We start from the raw sequence: 13,906 nt of genomic DNA on the forward strand, positions 1-13,906 counted from the left end.
TTAACAGAATAAGACAATAATCTGTATTGTTAAGTCTGTAGTAGAAGAAATTACTGTAGGCCTTCTCTTTAACATTCCTGGACTGAGGAGAAATAAGTGAGATAGACACTCTTAAAATCCGTTCACAGACTCTTCTCAAAGGCATGCAAGAAGTAGATTAATAAATAGAAAGCAAAACGAAAAGTCAACAGCTCTATGCAAACTGCCAAACCGGTCCACTTATAAAGTAACGCTCCAGGCATTATTCGCTGCAAAAAGCTGCCCTTACCCCTTATACTAGATACCATTATGGATTTTGTATTTTTCCTTTTTTTACTTTTGAGATTGGGCAGGGGGCTGTCTTACTGTTACCCAAACTGCCCTCAAACTCAGGATCCTTCTGCCTCAGCCTCCCAAGTAGCTAGGATTATAGGTGTGCTCCACCTTGACCAGTAAAAATAGTAAAAATATTACTTTTTAGAATAATACCTAATTTTTTTCTCTTTATCACCTGTGATTTCTTGTTACTCTAAGCATTTCTATTTTTTCTCAATCTATATTTTATCTTAACCAAAAAGCCAAGTAGCAATCTACTTTTCTCAATCTAATGGGCAATGCAAATTCCAGTATGTTCAAATTATACAAAATAAAAGGCTTCTATATAAGAATCTGAGAGATTTCTTATTTCAGCAAATTATCTGAACTTTAACATATTAACTTTATGATACCTATTTTGCCACTTAACCAGATTTTATTTGCTCACTTGATGATCTTGGTTGCATTCAAAACAGTATCATTTTATCCTCCCCAAAACTCTATGAAGTGGTATTATTACTATTCTAATTCTACAATTGAGGAAACAGAGTTACCAGAGGATATTAAACAACATGTCAAGAGCTTAAGTGGTAGAATATGCAGAGGATTATCTCGATTCTAATACTGACAATTTGATGCCCATGTTTGTGTTCGTAAATGCATTATGGCAATGTGTAAATAACAGTTTGTCAAGTACCCTTTACTTTAATACCTTTGGCAATTCTCTGGAAAAACAAGAGTGAGGAGTAACTACATCAACTAGTTGATACCTAGTGTTACGGTGTGTAAACAAGTCAAGATGGTGCCTGGCATTTTGCAAGAGGGAGTGGTTTGTGAAGAAACGCCAGCGAGCCATTAAGTGTGGAGATTCCCTATTGGTTGACTGCTGTATCTAGTTTATGTTAATTAAGATAAGCTGTGTGTAATGTATATATACCCCTCCTGTCCTACAATAAATGGCTCCCACTCCTGTTGTATCAATGTACACAAGTTGTTTGTCCCCTGCCCCCAAAAGTTATTTTGCTGCAGCCAGACTTCGGCAACCTAGGTGATCAGAAGTCCTAATTTCTCCCCTTTCACGTCTTTAAAAGCTATTTTAAGAGACATGACTGAGCCACAAGTAGAAAGCCAGAGAAACACCACTGATTAAACAAATGCTGATCAGAAGTTTTCAGGAGTTTAGCCCTTTGGGGCAGGGGGTACTGGAGGTTCAATTCAGGGGTGCCTTACGACTGAACAATATCCTCAGCCCTTTCTTACTTTGAGACAGAGGAAATTGCTGACCTTTAACCTGCGACCTTCCTACCTCAGCCTGTCCAGTGGTACATGCCTGGAAATACAGGCATGTGCCACTGTGCCAAGATTCAGAGGTCCAGTCTTAGGTAAGATTATAGCATGCCTATCCTATTCTGAATCGAAACCCTAGACTTTCCATTGTCATTTGAAGACTATTTACCAAAGATATTTAAGACTGTTCCTTCTGAGATGAAGTCCCAAACAATCTTTGACTACTTATAGAATACTTGGGTATAGTGGTTTTCAACAAATATTCCTTGAGTATATGTAGGTTAGGTCTTCTCTGTTCCCTGCTGACATAACAAAATATTGGCCTGACTCCCAATTATCCCTTGAGTTCCTTGAAAGCAAATAAAATATCTTATGATTTTTACATTCTCAATAGTTGGCCCCTTCCTGACACATGAATGGCTGTAACTATACATTCAGTAAACAAATGAGTATGAAGCAATGTGTTTAACAAAAGCAGTATCAATTAAATTTTTGCTCCTTTTTAGACTGTGTGTACATTTTTTAAAGGTCTGTATATTCTTTAATAAATTTTAAAATTCTATTATGTTATTTCTTTGACTCAACTCATTAACTATTTTCCTACTAAAGCAGATATGACAGGTGTTTAAAAAAAATTACAGAAAGAGACCTTAGGTGCACACTAATGATAATAATAAAACTAAACCAGATCCAGATTTAAAGGATTTCCCTAATCAATGCCTGATTCACTCTTGAAAATCACAATTTTATGCCACCATCAAAGAAATAATACTCTGTATTTTTAAAACACCACATATTTTTATAGATGGGTAATATATAGACATATTCTAGTTATGAGAAATGCTGAAAAGCACTAGGACTTCGACTGTTTCTGAGTGTATAAAGATCTTGTGGATTCAGGAAATATGGCAATATCATTTAAATTTGTGTTGAACCAAAGAATTCAGTGAATGAAGCACTAGGGTAAGTGCTCATGAACATGATCTCATTTAACCATCAAAATTACTCCTTCAGGAACATTATTACTGCCACCATTTTACAGATGAGGAGGATACACATATAGTTAATAAGTACAGAAATCACAACTGATACCCATACAGTTCTAATTTAACATCTATGCTAGTAACTACTCACAATTCTATCTTATAGTACACCCTCAGCAAAGCAACTCTTAAATTTTCTTACTCATAACCACCTAACTAATATTGAAACAAAATACCATATTTTTTTCTAACTCTATCACTGAGAAAATCGTTCATCTTCTTAAGTTCCAAACATTTCCCCATCTTGACCACTGAGGACTGTTTATAACTGACATTTCGTTTTCTAAAAATTGTATTTTGCCCGCCCCCACCATAAAAATACTGCTGGCATCCACAGCTGTGTTCTGTATAAAACTTGTCACAGCTGTCAGTGGCAGTGGTCATGATGTTAGGTGACTGGAGTTTTGGAAGACTAGAACTCTCAAACACAGGTTGTAAACATTTATGTAATATTCACCACACCAAATGCTGAATAAAACCATCTGGGAAAAACAAGGAAGTTATGTGATTAAATGTGTTAAGTATCTATCTAAATGGAATAGCTATTTGAAAAGATCAATTTTATGCTATTTTTGTTCAAAAAGGGTAAGAAAGCCATTTTCCAGATTTTATTTGTTTACAAGCCAAGTGGCTAAACATCAAAACTGAAAGAACCAAAGTGTCTTCTGTTTTTCTCAACACTGAAAGATAATCAGGCAAAAGACCTGTATTCAAATGACTTTACAAATTATTTAAATGTTTTTTTTTTCTTTTCTGACTTACTTCCACCCAAAACCTCAATAAATTTTTAACCATGGGTCATGAATGGTGAAGTCAACCAAGGACGTTTTTATTCTAGTCTCTCTCTCAAGGAAGAAAGAAAATCTGAAGCAACATACCAAGACTTTTACTGAATACAGTGCAAGTCTTCCTTCTCCCTTGACCTCCATATTCAATCAATGGACAAGTTCTACTGACCGTCATACCTAAATATCTCTTTAACCTGGGTTAATTCTCCCTATCCCTAATGTCACTGCTCCAGGTAAACCAACACACACAAACCCCTATATTGTGGTAATAGGCCATCTCTCTGTCTTGGCTTCCTTTCCATCACTCCTCACCTTGCATCCAGAATGACCATTTAAAAATAATTCCCTGCTTAGCTATCCCCCTCCCTAAAAACCATTCAACGACTCCCCAATATTTTTATAACAATCAACCTCTTAACATGGTTTACAAGACTTGTTTTACCCTGGCTCTAGTCAATTTTCTCCACTCTTACCTTCTGTCACTTCTGTCCTTGTATACCATTTAGCCATAGTGGGCATCTTTCAGCTTCTCAAACTCTCCATGTCTGTTTTGCAGGGTTTTTGTTTGTTTGTTTTACATATTAGCCACCATATGGTCTCTTCCTTCTACCTATTTTACTTTCCTACAACTTCCCATCTTTACTAATCTCTATTCTCTCTCTCACAAATTTCCTGAGAAAATCAACTTAGGAAAGATTTTATTTTTGGCTAGTGATTTCACACCATGATTACTTGGTCCTGTCACTTTGGGCCTTTGGTGAGGTATAACATTACCCAGTGAAGAATGCAAGGTGGAGCAGGTGCTGCTTATCTCACAGCTGCCAGGAACTAGGGAGGGAAGAAAGCGAAAAAATAGACCCTTCAAGGATATACCACCAGTGATCGACACCTTCCAGTTAGTAGCCACCTCCCAAAGAACCAACTGGGCACCTACTATTAACACCTAAGTCTATGGAGGACATTCCAGATCCAAACCATAACATTAATTATTTAAGATTATATATATTCTTCTCTATACTCCTATTGCAGTTCTTATCAATACTTTGGTAAAATTAGTAAATTACTTAACTATTTAATCTTCTGCACTACAAAATGAATGAATGGTGGGTGGATAATGTGCAAAATCACAAAATTTCCTGAACTCTTACTTTCTTGCTGGGTTCAGGAAATTTTGTGATTTTTACACATTTCACAGCAATATACCTATAATTTTAAGGGCAAACAACTACCTCAAATTTAAGGAAAGACAAGACTTCTCAAAGGAAAGATAGGACATGAGGACACTTCCTTACCTATAGTAAACAATGGATATCATACAAGTCAGTCAGAAGAATTTTAATCAAAATTAAAATTATTTTAAAATTACTACAGGCCAAACATGGGCTACTATGACAATATAAAACCCTTGGTAACCACAGAAACAATAGGATTCTCACTCACCCATAGGAATCTTCTCCAAAGACCTCAATGCAGGCTGAAAAAAAAACGACTAGGGTACATTTGGAAGAGAATGGAAGCTCCTTTGGGAAAAATATCAAGACCTACCTGGATTCTTCTTGACCACCTCTCCTATAGGAAAAGTCTTACGTGGTGAGGGGAAAAAGGCAGTAAATGCTATTGCCCTCAGGAAAAACGCAAAGACCTACTGTAGTTGATTAAGGGAAATGAAACAAAACCAACCAAACCAAAGTCCTCTACCCTTAAAGAACCACTGAAAAAGTCTCAAGTGAGTTCCAAGGGAAAGTAAGACACCTACCTAAAACAAAGACTGAACCATACCAATGGTATCAACAAACACCTACTTGGGAGAAGGGCTAGCGCATGGAGAAATACCCTCTTTAAAATGCAAGTTCAGCAGGAAGACATAAAGGTGACGGTAGAGGAGACATTAAGAAAATCCCTCTGGCAGGGTGAAGGTACAGTAGTCAGAAATATGCTTGCCTAGCATGCGTAAGCTCTCTAGTCAAACTCCAGCATACACACACCTGCACCCCTCAGTGATTCACCAGAACCTACAAGATATAAAATAAGGAATTTAAAGTTCGCCATGACTTAGTATCAATGTACTGTTTCAATCAGATTCCTGCTACTCAAAAATAAAATTCTCCATTCTAGGCAGGATGGCCTCCCAGCCTCTTTCATTCAACATCTAAAATATCCCCCTAGAATTATCTCATTTTAAACAGCCCTAGTTACTATTCATTCAAACGACGTATATCAAATTTGGCTTTTTCCTATAACCATTTGAAGGTACGCTGCTTTCATCCTTCTGTGAATTCATATACATTCATTATCTGTGGTATTCATGTCATTAGATACTATCTTATACTGTTGTTTAAGTGTTGCATTTATAGCCAGGCATGATGATGATGCATACCTATGGTCCCAGCTACTCAGGAGGCTGATGTAGAAAAGATCAATTGAGTCCAGTAATTCAGGATTAATCTGGGAAAAACAGAAATACAACCCCATCTTAAAAAAAAAAAAAAAGTTGCATTTATGAATATTATCTCATACTCTATAAGTTTCTTGAAAACAGACATAATCCCTCATGTGTTCCTTGTATATAAATATATACTCAGAGAAACAAATTAATGCAAAAATTAATTCAACAAATCTCTGGAAAGTTCATACTTTGAGAAACTGAGGCAAATGGCATTGGTTTTTGCTGAGATCTGCAGCTACATTAAACTTATCTTCCAATTTCTGAAGTTGAAATTATTAACTGACACATGGAAAACAATAAAATAGCTAAATATTTAACTAAATTTCATCTTCTAAGGCCACAAAAAAATGAAACCTTAGAGTTCTATTCCAGTCCTCCTCAGATTTTACCAATATCTTGAAATAGTCTACATTCTATTTGTTCATTTTCTCCCTGAATAGACTACAAATATCAAAGACAAAAGTTGTACTGTCTCCTCTTTTTAAAGCCTGCAACATAACTACCACAGCACTAAGTACAGACATAGTAAGAAGACAATATTCCTCCCAAAATTTTAAAGGTAACATAAAGGCAGCTCTTATATACTTATCTGCCACATGTAAAAACATGTTAGTTACTCTTCCTACTGGAAAGATTTATTTTTCATCATCTTTGGCACAAATTCTTAAATGCTATCTGCCAGGTCTCATGCCCCAATAAATATGCATCCACAAGCAATTATGGAGATAGATAGCTTATGGGGAGGGGGCACTCTTTGGTCAGGTCCCAATGCTGGCCTGTGGTTAGGGGAAAGGAAAAGTGGGGGGAGGGGTATAGCCCTGTGATTAATCACTGCCCACTCTGCTTAGGGGTATTTATCACAGCCCACTGTCAGGTAAATCACTGGAAAAACACCTCTTCAGTAATTAATGTGAAGTGACGGATGGACAGCCCCTGGGCCCATTAATCAGGAACATCAGCAGCCTACTGAGATTATGAATGTCAGGATGCATAAACTGCCGGTGGATCAATAGGCCCAGGAATTCATCCAAGGCTCTCATTTCCGAGGCATCTCCGGTACATTAGGCTCCCTTAACCCCTCCCTCAATCTGAGGTGAAAACCAAGGCTTCAGAACAAAGAGCAGGAGCTGAGGTCTGAAGTGACCATTGTAAGAAAACAGTCAAGGAAGCTGTTCATGTTCAAGATACCAGGATAGTCAACATGAGTACAAAGTGCTATTTTGACCAACAGGGTCTCTCAAAATGTTCAGTTTTAGGAAAAGTAGAGGAACCATAAAGATATAGTTATTATTCATCTATTCACAGCTTGATAATCCACTTTAGGGATCACCTAGGTTCTTGCTTTTAATCTTTTACCCATTTTCCTATCCATACTTTCTTTCCTTTCACATTAGCACCATTAATGTAGAAAGAAATAAGGATGAAAATTCAATTTTTACTACCTATGAATATAGGCAGAAATTTTAATTTAAGAATAAAAAGAACTTGTATAAAATAAAATCAATGAATTATCTTTGAATTTAATTCAACATCATCCTTATTACCATGATGAATAGGGAATTGCCAGCAGAAATATCTACAAGTGTTAAAAAAATATTAACATCAAAAAAAGTCTGCTCAACTTGTTAAACAGTCTGGAGTTGAAAGAGAGTTACTGTCTACTCATCATCAAAAGTTTAGCCAAATTTTTGTATGGGAAGTAAGGCTGGCCAATGGCTTCATATTGAATACATTCTAGGTTGGCAGTGACGGGAAGGAGACTGCTTGCTGCCACATCCCGCCAAACCCCAGTGCTGTGCTTTGTGGTGAGACTCAGGCCAAGGCTGCAATTGTTGGTTAGAAAGTGTCTCAGAGTTACGGCTGCCTGTTCCGCTAAATCTCATTTCATCCTACTGATGGATGGATGGACAGATGGCTGCTTGGTGAAAGCAGCATTATCAGCCAGCTTCTATGGAGCCTCTAAATGATGGATAGCCCTCTTTCTACTTTCTCCAAACCACCATCGATCCAAGCCATATTTCAGCGGTCAGAAGCCCAGTAATATTAAGACACACAATCAGGTTAAGTTACTTGCAGTGTAAACCTCTAGAACAGAAACCCTAACACCTCTGCTTTGCTGTCATGAACTAGGCTAAACATGTTACAGTTTCATTCTTTCTAGCTGCTAACACAATGAATTCCAACAGCTTAAAGCCCAAAGGGAACAGCTGGGCTCCATTCCTAGCAGTACTTGAAAAGCTAACTTGTTTGCCAAATTTTTTACTAGCCAGTTCGTTTCTGGGAATGAACTCTACAGTACTGGTGAGCAGATCTGTGAGTATGTGTATCCAGTGGAGTGTGATGCTATTAGAATCATCAAACCACCTCGAGTTTGCCAGTGATATATCACTGTCCTCAAACATGTATAGAGTCCTGTCTACCAACACCAAGGATGGTGATTAAAAACAGGACAATTAAATTCTATCAACTGGCCCAGCCTGGTGGTGTATACCTGTAATCCCAGCAGCTCAGGAGGCTGAGACAGGAGAACCTCAATTTCAAAGCCAGCTTAAGCAACTTGGCGAGACCCTGTCTCTAATAAAATATTAAAAAGGGCTGAGGATGTGGCTTAGTGGTAAAGTGCTCCTGGGTTCAATCCTTGTACAAAAAAGGGGGAAAAAATCTGTCTTCTATACATAATGCTAAAATCCTGTTTCTATCTAGTTCACTTTTACTTTCCTGAGTACATATCAGTGTAAGTACTAATCCTTGCCTACTTTCCAAGGCACATTCTTGTGTCCCTTTGCTTTGCCTTCTTCTAGTCATCTCATCTGTATTAGACTCCATGCCTTTCTTTGTTCCTTCCATGCTATCCTGAGCTCTCAGACAACTTAGACTCTATCAAAGTTATTTCCATTGGTGTGGCTAGAAGAAATGGATACTGTGATATGAACTCCTAGTACCCACATACTCTCTCTTTTTCTATGCTCACTTATTCCCAAATTAAGACCTCCTCTAAATGCTTCCTTATCTCCTACATCCCAATCAGGTCAGCTTGGTTCTTAGTATTGACCAACTCTTTTTTTTTAATTTGTTCTAATTAGTTATATATGACAGTAGAATGAAGTCTGGCACATCACACATAAATGGAGTTTAACTTCTCATTCTTCTGGTTTTACATAATGTAGAATCACACCAGTCATGCAGTCATATATGCACATATGGCAATATCATCCAATTCATTCTACTATCCTTCCTAGCACCATATCCCCTCCCCTCCCTTCATTCCTCTGCCTAATTCAAAGAAATTCTATTCTTCCCTAGCCACCCCCCTTATCATGAATTAGCATCCACATATCAAGAGAAAACATTCTCTTGACTAAACTATTGCTACCCTAAACCTATAAGTAGAGAACCTTTATATTTGTGGGGTAAGAAAAATGATTCAATGGAATAGCAACAGTCTTTCTTCTTGTTGTTAATAAATGTTAATGTTTTAACATTTATGCCTTAACAAAATCTATATCTGTTTCTGTCAAAACAGAAATAATATACTATATTTAAAAGATCCTTCTTTAGCAGGGCCCAGTGGTTCATGCTTGTAATCCCAGTGACTCAGGAGACTGAGGCAGGAAGATCACAAGTTTGAGGCCAGCCTAGGCAACTTAATCAGACATTGTCTCACAATAAAAAATAAAAAAGGCTGGGATGTAGCTCAGTGGTACAGCAGCCCTGGGTTCAATCCCCATTACTGCAAAAAAGAGTGGGGATGGGGGGGAGTAACCATTTTTTTTATTATAGATCTGTATTTAAGAAAAAGCCTTCCCCTTATAAATATCAAAGAATTTTTTGCAGTATCTGTAGACTACTGGAAGGGATAGTATAGGCCACAACATCCTAATTTTTCAGATAAGAATACCAAGGATCCAAGGTTTTACTCTTCATGGTTACAAAGATATTAAATAGCAAAGAAAGTTGAAATTTAAGATTACAATTACAAATACTGTCTCATTCTACTGTGTTTCTCAGACATTTTGTCTTCATCCTGGGATTTCAGAGAGGGTGGATAATGATAGTTGAGAAGTGCTTATGTATTAATATGCGTGACAAGAGTGCTACAAATAATTAAATATGGTCACCTAAACTACTGGGCTTCCCACTGAAGTTGCACATAGGTTATCTGATAGTCATTCACCATCTTAGAGAACAAAACCAGATGTCAGTGAAGCCGGGATCATTAGAAACCACTACTCTTCTCTTTTCCTTTATTTGCCCCAGTCCTATCCAGAAGGTTGAAAAAGAAAAGGAAAAAAAAAAAAAGATACTGAATGCAAGTAGTGTTGACTTAGCCTAAATGGACAGGGAAGCAATGTGTCCTCTTCATTTCCAAGAATGCCAAACTCTGGTCAACAATACAACACAAAATGACTGACTGGATTTCACCCTCTGGTGGACAGAACGTGTCACTGCTACATTTCCTCATTCCCAACCTACCTCCATTCAGATTTTACAGTCTTATGACTAAGAACCTTCAAAAATCATGCTGTATCACCTCCTCATCTTAAAGATGAGAAAACTGGTTGGGGAGTGTATCTAAGACTTACACTTATTTGACTGGAAACTGAGACCTGAATCCAGATCACCTATCTAAACTAAATCAATAATATTGTCACCATTATAGCTATTTCACTCAGTTTTCTACCCAGTATATGATCAGGATATATGCTGAGTAAAGTTTAATCAGGAAGTTAATTGTGCTGCAAAAATAATCACATAATGCACATCAAATTCAAAAATATATTATCCACACTAATGCTCATCTCCATTAGTGTAAATGATCAGGATGATTTTTCCATCTCATTCCCACAAAAATATGTTTCATACACTGGACAAAACCTCTACCACAACTATTCTTAGCACCAGAAGAAAATCATTTCTCGGGGCTCGGATTGTGGCTCAGTGGTAGAGTACTCACCTAGCACGGGTGGGACCCGGGTTCAATTCTTAGCACCACATAAAAAATAAAAAATAAAGGCATTGTGTTGTGTCCATCTACAAAAAAGATTCCCTCCCCGCCACCTTTAAAAAAAAAAAAAAGCAATGACTGTTTTGAAGTCTTATTTCAATATAATCCATAAGAGTTCACAGAAAGGCTTTTTTATTTGCATTAACCAAATACATTTTAGAATAATCAATTTTTATATTCATTTGCACAGCTATCTTAAATCAATACAAAGATCCCTAACTTTCATTTAGAAAAGCTATTTTGAGATTCTAGTTTGGTTAAGAAAGGACTATTAACCCATGCCTAAAAGAATAATAACAGTTTTCAAAATCTGTTCTTGTGAACCATGTCCAGTTATATATATATATATTTTTTTGGTTCATTAAGGTTTAAGCCCTACAAACAGAAGTCAAATAGTAGTAGAATAGTACCAATAAGAGTAGTAGAAGGAAAATAAAAAATAATAATCAGCTAATATTTAATGAATGCTTACTATGTCACAAGGACTGTGCTAAATACCATATATATACTATCTCATTTGATTCCAACTAAATATTATGAGGTAATTAGTATTATCCCAATTTTACAGATGAGAATTAGGAAGCTTAAATAACTCAAGATCACCCAGCTTCTTCTAAGTGGGTGATCTTTTGTTAGGATTTCAAAAAGTCCCCACACTTAACTACTATGCTAGAATGTCTCATGGTCTAACATAGTACATTCTGTATCACAATAATGTATTAATTTCGTAAATATTTGCAATTCGCTTAGAATCTGTGTAAACGTAAAGCAACTGAAGAGAGCTCAAAGATTGCTTCAGTAAAATGAGAAAACCAACCAGAATAAAAATGAAAGAACTTTAAAGCTTTCATAGCATATCAATTCCAATAACCTTCTAGACTTAAAGTGCTGACAATAATAATTCACTATCGTCTCTGAAACTTCCTCATTCACCTTGCCTCACCTCAAAGCCATATGGTAAAGAACCTCACCAGGTGTCAGGAAAGATCTCCCTCTCTTCTATTCCCCAAGAGAATAATTTATATACTTCTTCCCTGCAACTTCCCCAAGCATTTGAAATCATCTAGAGGCACATGTGAACATGGGAATAACAACTAGTGGAACTGACAGCACAGTTCTTAGAGTAATGGAAACCTTAAAGTACAATACATACTTTCAAATCTGAGTCTTAGAAGACATTTGTACATCAAATACCAACTTGCAAATGGTATTTTTTACATGCAATATTATACAGAAAAATTATAGTATTAAATATTAGCTTTCCTTGAGAATTTATAACCTTTGTGCCCCTGCATGCAGTTGGACAAAAAAATGTAGCCTACACAATGGGAAGAAACATTTCATGAAAAATATGAGTATCTGGACAAGATACTCATATTATATATGAGTATAATATGAGTGTATAAAGGATACACAATTCCATGAGGATCTTGGGAGTCTTAAAATACACAAAATATAGCATTAAAAAGTTATTCTCAAAACATAACACAATTAATGCCCCAAACTTATTTTACAGTCAACTGGCTATATATAGTCACCATGAATTAACACCAACTGATTTCACACTTTAGAGGCTAGGAAACAGGTTGCAGCTTAATCTCTTTCACAATCCAATGACATGGGAACCCCATGGTTCACCAAGTTAACTATTCCATGTTTAATGTTAGCACCTACTATTGAATACCACTAAAGGCAGTAAGATCAAAGCCTTAATATAACTGAACAATAGCAATATAATATATAATAAAAAAGTATACGGAAAAGCCTGCTTTCTGCTGTGTGTGTGTGTGTGTGTGTGTGTGTGTGTGTGTGTGTATGTATCTGCTGGTAGGGATCAAAGAAAAGAAAAACCTCCTAAAACTTCTTCCCCTAACTAAACATTGGAAGGATAGTCTGTATTTTAGAGTTATTTGAAATTAGTTTCTCTCCTGGGCCTTTCCTGAGTTAAACTGACAGACTATAGTTGACAATAAAGGAGATCAAATGGATAAGGCCTTGGGGACTATACCTCAACCAAGATATACATTACTATTTGATTTTTTTTTCCTCTCTTTAAGATGCAGACTAAAGCTAATAAGCCACTGAGAAAATTTTAAAAGGTAAAGACTATTACACTTAATCTGTGCTTAGTGTCTACACACATACACGTATGTATGTGTATATATGTATATTATCTTGTTTGATCCCAAGTATAATGCTAAGGGGTATCTATTATTATCCCAACTTCACAGATGAGAAAACTGAAAATTATATTACTTAAGATCCCAGAGCTTCCAAATGTTAATTAACAGTTAAAATTCCCTGATATAAATACTACATTAGACTAGAATGCATACCTTCTAAAAACTATGAAGTAAAATAATAGCAGAGAATATTAAGCACCAAAGAGAACTAGCAACAAAAAGGAATAACTATATAGAGTCTATATATCAGCAATATGTTTCCCAGTGAAAAATAAACCAAAAAAGCAAGTTTCACTTCAAGGCAGGCAAAGAAAACATTAGGAAATTAATGAATAAAAGCTTCTATAGTTTGAAATTTGCTAATTAAGAGTTTCAATAGAAATTGCCTTAGAATAAATAACATTTTCAGAGCTATGTTACTTTAAGGATCAGCAAGCCTATATAGCAGACTACAAAAGGCTTTCAAAGAAGTTATGATCGGATTCCCAAGATGGCCGTGAATAGAGTGCATCACACCTGGTGTACCGCACCACTGCGCGGGTGAATAATGAGTTAGAACAACAAAAAACTATCTTGTTAGGAACTTACAGCAAAATGGGGGTGCACCGAAACCTAGAGGAAGGATTTCCAGCACCGAGGTCCAGTAATTGAGTCTCATACACGAGCCAACTGTGCGAACGGGAGATCCGGGCTGACTGATCCGTGTGGCCCGCCCCACGGCTATAGACAGAGGGGAGCCGCCGAGAAGCAACCAGCAAGCAGGGAGATTGCAGCAGATTCTGTGGAATCCTGCCACCTGAGCACTCACGGAGCCCTGGGCTGAGTTCAGGATTTCAGATGGGGAAGGAAGCAGGACAGTT

General features: G+C 36.7%; 1 protein-coding gene across 6 annotated transcripts in view; it reads right to left on the reverse strand.

Moving 5' to 3' along the window:
• Positions 1–13,906, reverse strand: part of R3hcc1l (R3H domain and coiled-coil containing 1 like) — a 92,184-nt gene that overhangs the window by 52,604 nt on the left and 25,674 nt on the right. For 2 of the 6 annotated variants that reach the window (XM_078030016.1, XM_078029843.1), the window contains exon 2: positions 5,790–5,857. The exons of the other annotated variants lie outside the window; for them this stretch is intronic. The gene's annotated coding sequence lies outside the window, so the exon portion shown is untranslated. The remainder of the gene's footprint in view (positions 1–5,789; positions 5,858–13,906) is intronic. 6 annotated transcript variants of the gene reach the window in all.

The sequence above is a fragment of the Ictidomys tridecemlineatus genome, chromosome 1 (genome assembly GCF_052094955.1).
Source record: "Ictidomys tridecemlineatus isolate mIctTri1 chromosome 1, mIctTri1.hap1, whole genome shotgun sequence".
Classification (NCBI taxonomy): Eukaryota; Metazoa; Chordata; class Mammalia; order Rodentia; family Sciuridae; genus Ictidomys; species Ictidomys tridecemlineatus.